We start from the raw sequence: 6,409 nt of genomic DNA, 5'->3' as shown, positions 1-6,409 counted from the left end.
ATACCGAAGGCGGCGGCGACGGGGTCGGGGAAGGTGCCGCGCACACGGCGACGGCGACGGAGTCGGGGAAGGGGCGGCGCGTGTGGCGACGGTGACGGGGTCGGGGCAAGGGCGGCGCACGCGGCGACGACGACTGTTTCGGGGCTACTTGGTCGACCAATCAAAAGTTTTATGAGTTTGTGCACGATGTGGTGGCCCTTTGCCCAGTATTTGCCTACGGCTATGAGGTTGTAGGTAACCTATTAAGAACTTGGTGTTTATTTGATCACAAAGAGACCAATTTGTAGAGGAAACTTGAGGGTGGTGCCAGAGCGTAGGCTATAGATGAAGTTGGGGTGAACGTCCGATCGATCGGCCGTAGGTACCGAGCCAACACGACAGTTTACACATCAACGACAAGTCTCGGTGCCTACATCAGGCAGATTTAAATATGAGTTCCCTGATGTGCTCGAGCTGGAACGACCAATCGATCGATAGTAGGTATAAACAAATCATCTTGGTGGGCGGCGAGAGCCCTTATGTTAAAGGAAGCATGTATGCCCGCACGCATGCATATAGAAAGGAATGCCCACGTTATGCATGTAGCTTTTTTTATGAGAAAAGTCCTAGACATGCATGCATATGGAAAGAAAGAAATAAGCCCAGGTCATGTATTTATGCATGTATCTTTTTTTAAGAAGTCAGGTGACGTATAGGCAATGTAAACGAACAGGCATCGTCAACATTTGTAGGGACATGGCTCATTTCATCCAAATTGAGATTTGTCACGAGAAAGGGCTATTCTTTTTTTTTTTTGCGAGAAAAAATTCCAATCTATTCATCTTCAATCATGGTAGTACAAACGAACACTAGAGATAAAAAAATTACATCCAGATCCGTAGACCACCTAGCGACGACTACAAACACTGAAGCGAGCCGAAGGCGCGCCGCTGTCATCGCCCCTCCCTCGCCGGAGCCGGGCAAACGTTGTTGTAGTAGACAGTCGGGAAGTCGTCGTGCTAAGGCCCCATAGAACCAACGCACCAGAACAGCAACCACCGCAGATGAAGAGTGTAGATCAAAAGAATCCAACTTGAGTACACACGAACGAGCACGAACGACGAACGGATCCGAGCAAATCCACAAAAGACACACCTCCACACGCCCATCGATGATGCTAGATGCATCACCGGAACGGGGGCTAGGAGGGGAGACCTTTATTCCATCTTCACGAAGTCGTCGCCGTCTCGTCTTCCTGAACAGGACAGAAACCCTAATCCAAAAAGCGAGTTGGTAGCGGACGGATGCAGGTGTTTTTGTGCATGGACGATATAAGTAGTAGATGGAAGTATAACTCTATTCCATTTGTTGAATTATGTGAATTATTTACTATTCAATTTTGATGAATAATGAGAATAATGCAATTTTTAGTAATGTGAATTATTTATTATTTAAGTTCGTTGTTATGTGGTTGGAGATACATATTTAAATTTGACAGCTAAAACCTAGCAGAAAATAAAAATTATAAATAAATTACAGGAAATAATAAATTGGGTGGGAAAATAAATATTCCTGGCGGGTGGCATAACTAACCGCCAGCACGGAATTTCTCAGAGCTAGCGGGTGCTTATGTCGCCCAGGTTCACTGTGCTGGCGACTGGTTATGTCATCCACCAGTAGAGTGAACAGTTGGTTATATCACCCGACAGCAGAGCGGGTCTCTGTGCTGGCGGGCGAGCACCCGTCAGCACAGTGTTGTTTTACCCACCAGTAAAAACGTTTTCTGGCGTAGTGGGTGCATGGCGAGGACTACTCGATCCCGTAGGCACCAGTAAAAACATTCTGATCCTATTCGCGGCCATCGCATGCGGCGCAGGCGGCATGCTGATGGCGATCGACAACATGGGTTAGATCAGGCAGTCGCTGGGGTCGTACCCTCCCGAGACCCTGGACGCCTTTGTCTCCATCATCACTGGAACTACGCCGGCCGTGTCGCTGCCGGCTACGCCTCCGAGTCCCTCCTGGCGCGTTACAGGTTCCGGCGGCCGCTCGTGCTCACGGCGGTTCTGCTCGCCTCCTGCGCCGGCCACCTACTCATCGCCTTCGTTTCCCACGTTGCTTTTGCACAAGGAAAAACTAGTTCCGGTCTTCCGGAGGTGCTATTGCATTGCTTTCTCCGAATATTTTTGTATCTAGCTACTTACATGAGGTCTCTCTAGCTCCCTTTCTATCCTATATATGTTGCCAAACTTCTGCTCACTAGTAGTAACTCATCCTTCATCGGCTCACACTCACCAGGATCTTTGCTTCTTACAACGTACCAATGGAGCCTTCAGCAAGGAAGAATCTCTCTGCAGCCGCCGCCATCGTCCTCTTACTCGTCATCCTGACTGCCGGTACGGTACACGCACAAGCTATAACAAGTCGAATGACGCGATGTCGTCTCTCGATTATTCTTTTCGCTGGCTAACCGACGACGCTCTTGCATATACTTATATACGTAATACTTTCATGTCTGGATCATCCGAACATGCAGAGTCATCGGAAGGTTTTTGGGATGGTTGCAACGAGCACCTGAGCGGTACTTATCAAGGGACGTGCTGGCCATGGATTAAGGACGACGACTGCAACAGAGTATGCAATAACGAAGGCAACAACCTTAACGGCACCTGTCATACCTTTCAATGCTGGTGCTTTACCTTATGCGACTCTAAGATTGCTGCTCCTGCTAGCACTCACTAGTAGAAAAACGATCTTCCATCCTCAATAAAAATTCCGGTTGTTTTTGACCCGGGACTAAAGGTGATCCCTGTGATGACACCTCTGTCATATAATAAACCTTGTTGTGTTTTAGTTTCTGTCACGATGGAAATCTATTTTCAGTAGGCTGACACGTTGTGGTGATGTCACATGTGCTGTAGGTTTCCCTTTGCAGTTTGCACCTTGAAAATAAATAGGACCTGTCACGTGTATGTGCACGCATAGGATTAGATCGAGTAATAGATTACTTGGTCACCCTCCTTGCGATGCTCCGTGGGATGGCACGGGAAAATAGGATTGTGAGGAGGCTTTTGCGTTGTACTGGGCCACGTTTTGTTTTCCGTGATGCCTGAGAGAATAAGGGGAAGAGAAACAGAAAAGACGCAAGTTGAGCGCGTCGCAAAACCTGCTGTCTTCGTCTCCTGTGTGTTTGCGTGTGTGAGTGTTCATCGAGTCCACGAGATCGCGTGCGTTTGAGTGATCCAGGGGTTAATTTCCCTGACAACCTCACTACCCGAAACAGTAGATAGAGAGTGCATTCCTTTGGTCACTCGGAAAACAACATCTTTACCGAGTGCCGCCAGAGAAACCCTGGGCAAACTATTTACACTTGGCAGAAAACATCTTTTCCAAGTGCAGGACAAAAACACTCGGCAAACCGGAACCAAACACTCGGCAAAGAATAGGCCCTCGGCAAAAGACCACGTGTGCCGGCCGTCAGGGGCCATTAGCCCTTTGCAGAGTGTCCGTTAGTGGCACTTGGCAAAGATATAGGTTTGCCGAGTGTTTTATCTGGCACTCGCAAATCAGTAATTATGCCGAGTATTTTTTATTGGCACTCCGCAAAGAAATAAGTCTTTTTCCTCCTCTGCCCTCGAAACTTTGTCTACTCTCCACATACAACATGTGGTACTCCATGTCATAATTTGTATATTTTTTGATTTTTTGCTATATTTAATTAATTTATTGCATTTAACGGAATTTTTTGGTATCAGTCAAATTTGAACTGCAAGTGATTCAAATAGTAGAATAGAATGAGTAGAAAAATGATATTCATGTTATTGAGTCCAGTGTGAGGGCTTATCCCGGAGATGAAAGGAAATTCCGAACATCTTGTTCACGAAACGCGACCACGAATGTGTGGCCGAATGGTTTTTAAATTCTAAAAAAAGCAAACAAAGTCTGAATCATGAGATTTGTCAAGATCTCATACGTGGAGGCTAGGGTAAAAAATTGAGAAGGTTTCACACAATTTGTCACGTATGATGCCTACAAACCGAAGCATCTTCAAAGAAGAATCATAGCATTGAGAAGGATTCGGTGAGATTTGGAGTCAAAGTGACGGTCGAATTGGGGTCTAACTTCAAAACTTTTTTTATAGGCAGTAGAGAACATAGATTGTTACATGTGAAATTTTGGTACATTTTGATACTTTTAATAATTAAGTGCCATTATAGAATTATAATTGATATGAATTAAATTTGAGTTACAACTGCATAAAATAATAGAAAAATATTCTCCTAAAAAAATCAAATATATATTGTTGAGTGAATTTGACAAGGTATTTTCAAATTACATCGGAACAAATAGAGAAAAACTCATTATGGAAAAGAAGAAGAAGAAGAAGGAAAATGGAAAAGAAATAGGTTTGCCGAGTGCCCTTATCTGGCACTCGGCAAAGCTAGGGTTTGCCGAGTGTTCAGTGTCAGATATGGAACACTTGGCAAACCCCCTAACCCAGCCCACACACTCGCACAGTGGTTTAGGGTTTGAAAATGAAAAGAAAAACAAAATGGGTTTGTCGAGTGCCAGACAAAAAACACTCGGCAAACCTAGGCTTTGTCGAGTGCTAGATCACGGGCAATCGGCAAACATCCCTCATAGCCACCCCGGCCGGCCCTCACACACACGCAAACACACATCCACCCACGCACACGCATGCGCATCCCGCCGCCGCCATTATTAGGAAAATGCTCATACATTGAATTTTAGCAGTAGCATTCATTTGGGCCCCCAAGTACTAGTAATTTGCAGTAGCGCTGGTTACAAAGCACACTACTGGTACGGCTTAGCAGTAGCGTTGGTCAGCACGGGCCACGTTGTTGTTACGTGGGCCGCAGGGCTAAAACGGAAGCTCACTTAGCTGTAGCGTGGCTTGTCCACTAACGCTACACCTAGTGGGCTTAGCAGTAGTGCCGGCCCGTACCCAGCACTACTAGTATACCACAAGAAAACCCCGAGCGGCCCCCGCCCCCTGCTTCCGATATCGCCCGACGCCGCAGCGGTTAGGGTTACACCCGCCGCCGCCGGTAATGCTCTTCCCCCCTCCGCTGCTCCTCCCTCTCTCGCCACCTGATCTGTCGCCGCCCACGCGCTCTCCCTGGCCGCCTACTAATGTCTACTACGCAACCTTCTTCTTGTAGACGTTGTTGGGCCTTCAAGTGCAGAGGTTTGTAGGACAGTAGAAAATTTCCCTCAAGTGGATGATCTATGGTTTATCAATCCGTGCGAGGCATATGATGAAGATGGTCTCTCTCAAATAACCTTGCAACCAAATAACAAAGGGTCTCTTGTGTACCCAACACACCCAATACAATGGTAAATTGTATAGGTGCACTAGTTAGGGCGAAGAGATGGTGATACAAGTGCAATATGGATGGTAGATATAGGTTTGAAAAATATAAAAACAGCAAGGTAGCAAGTAACAAAGTGAGCAAAAATGGTATTGCAATGCTTCGAAACAAGGCCTAGGGTTCATATTTTCACTAGTGCAAGTTCTCTTAACAATGATAACATAATTAGATCATATAACAATCCCTCAACATGTAACAAAGAGTAACTCCAAAGTCACTAATAGAAGAGAACAAATGGAGAGATTATTGTAGGGTACGAAATCACCTCAAAGTTATTCTTTCCGATCAATCCATTGGGCTATTACTATAAGTGTCACAAACAACCCTAGAGTTCGTAATAAAATAACACCTTAAGACACAGATCAACCAAAACCCAAATGTCACCTAGATACTCCAATGTAACCTCAAGTATCCGCGGGTTTAATTATACAATATGCATCACACAATCTCAGATTCATCTATTCAAACCAACACAAATTACTTCATAGAGTGCCCCAAAGTTTCCACCGGAGAGTCAAGACGAAAACATGTGGCAACCCCTATGCATAAGTTCACAAGGTCACAGAACCCGCAAGTTGATCACCGAAATATACACCAAGTAGATCACATGAATATCCCATTGTCACCACAGATAAGCACATGCAAGACATACATCGAGTGTTCTCAAATCCTTAAAGACTTAATCCGATAAGATAACTTCAAAGCGAAAACTCAATCCATTACAATAAGGTAGAGGGGGAGAAATATCATATGATCCAACTATAATAGCAAAGCTCGCGGTACATCAAGATCATGTCATATCAAGAACACGAGAGAGAGAGAGAGATTAAACACATAGCTACTAGTACATACCCTCAGCCCCGAGGGTGAACTACTCCCTCCTCGTCATGGAGAGTGCTGGGATGATGAAGATGGCCACCGCTGATGGTTTCCCCCTCCAGCAGGGTGCGGGAACAGGGTCCCGATTGGTTTTGGTGGCTACAGAGGCTTGCGGCGGCGGAACTCCGATCTAGGTTCTGTTATGGAAGTTTCGGGAT

General features: G+C 45.8%; 1 pseudogene; it reads left to right on the top strand.

The window, feature by feature from the left end:
* The first annotated feature begins 1,844 nt into the window (after window positions 1-1,844).
* Window positions 1,845-6,409, top strand: part of LOC119360214 — a 21,327-nt pseudogene continuing 16,762 nt past the window's right edge.

This window comes from Triticum dicoccoides, chromosome 2B (assembly GCF_002162155.2).
Source record: "Triticum dicoccoides isolate Atlit2015 ecotype Zavitan chromosome 2B, WEW_v2.0, whole genome shotgun sequence".
In the NCBI taxonomy this organism is placed as follows: domain Eukaryota; kingdom Viridiplantae; phylum Streptophyta; class Magnoliopsida; order Poales; family Poaceae; genus Triticum; species Triticum dicoccoides.
This window is presented reverse-complemented; position numbering and strand designations above follow the sequence as displayed.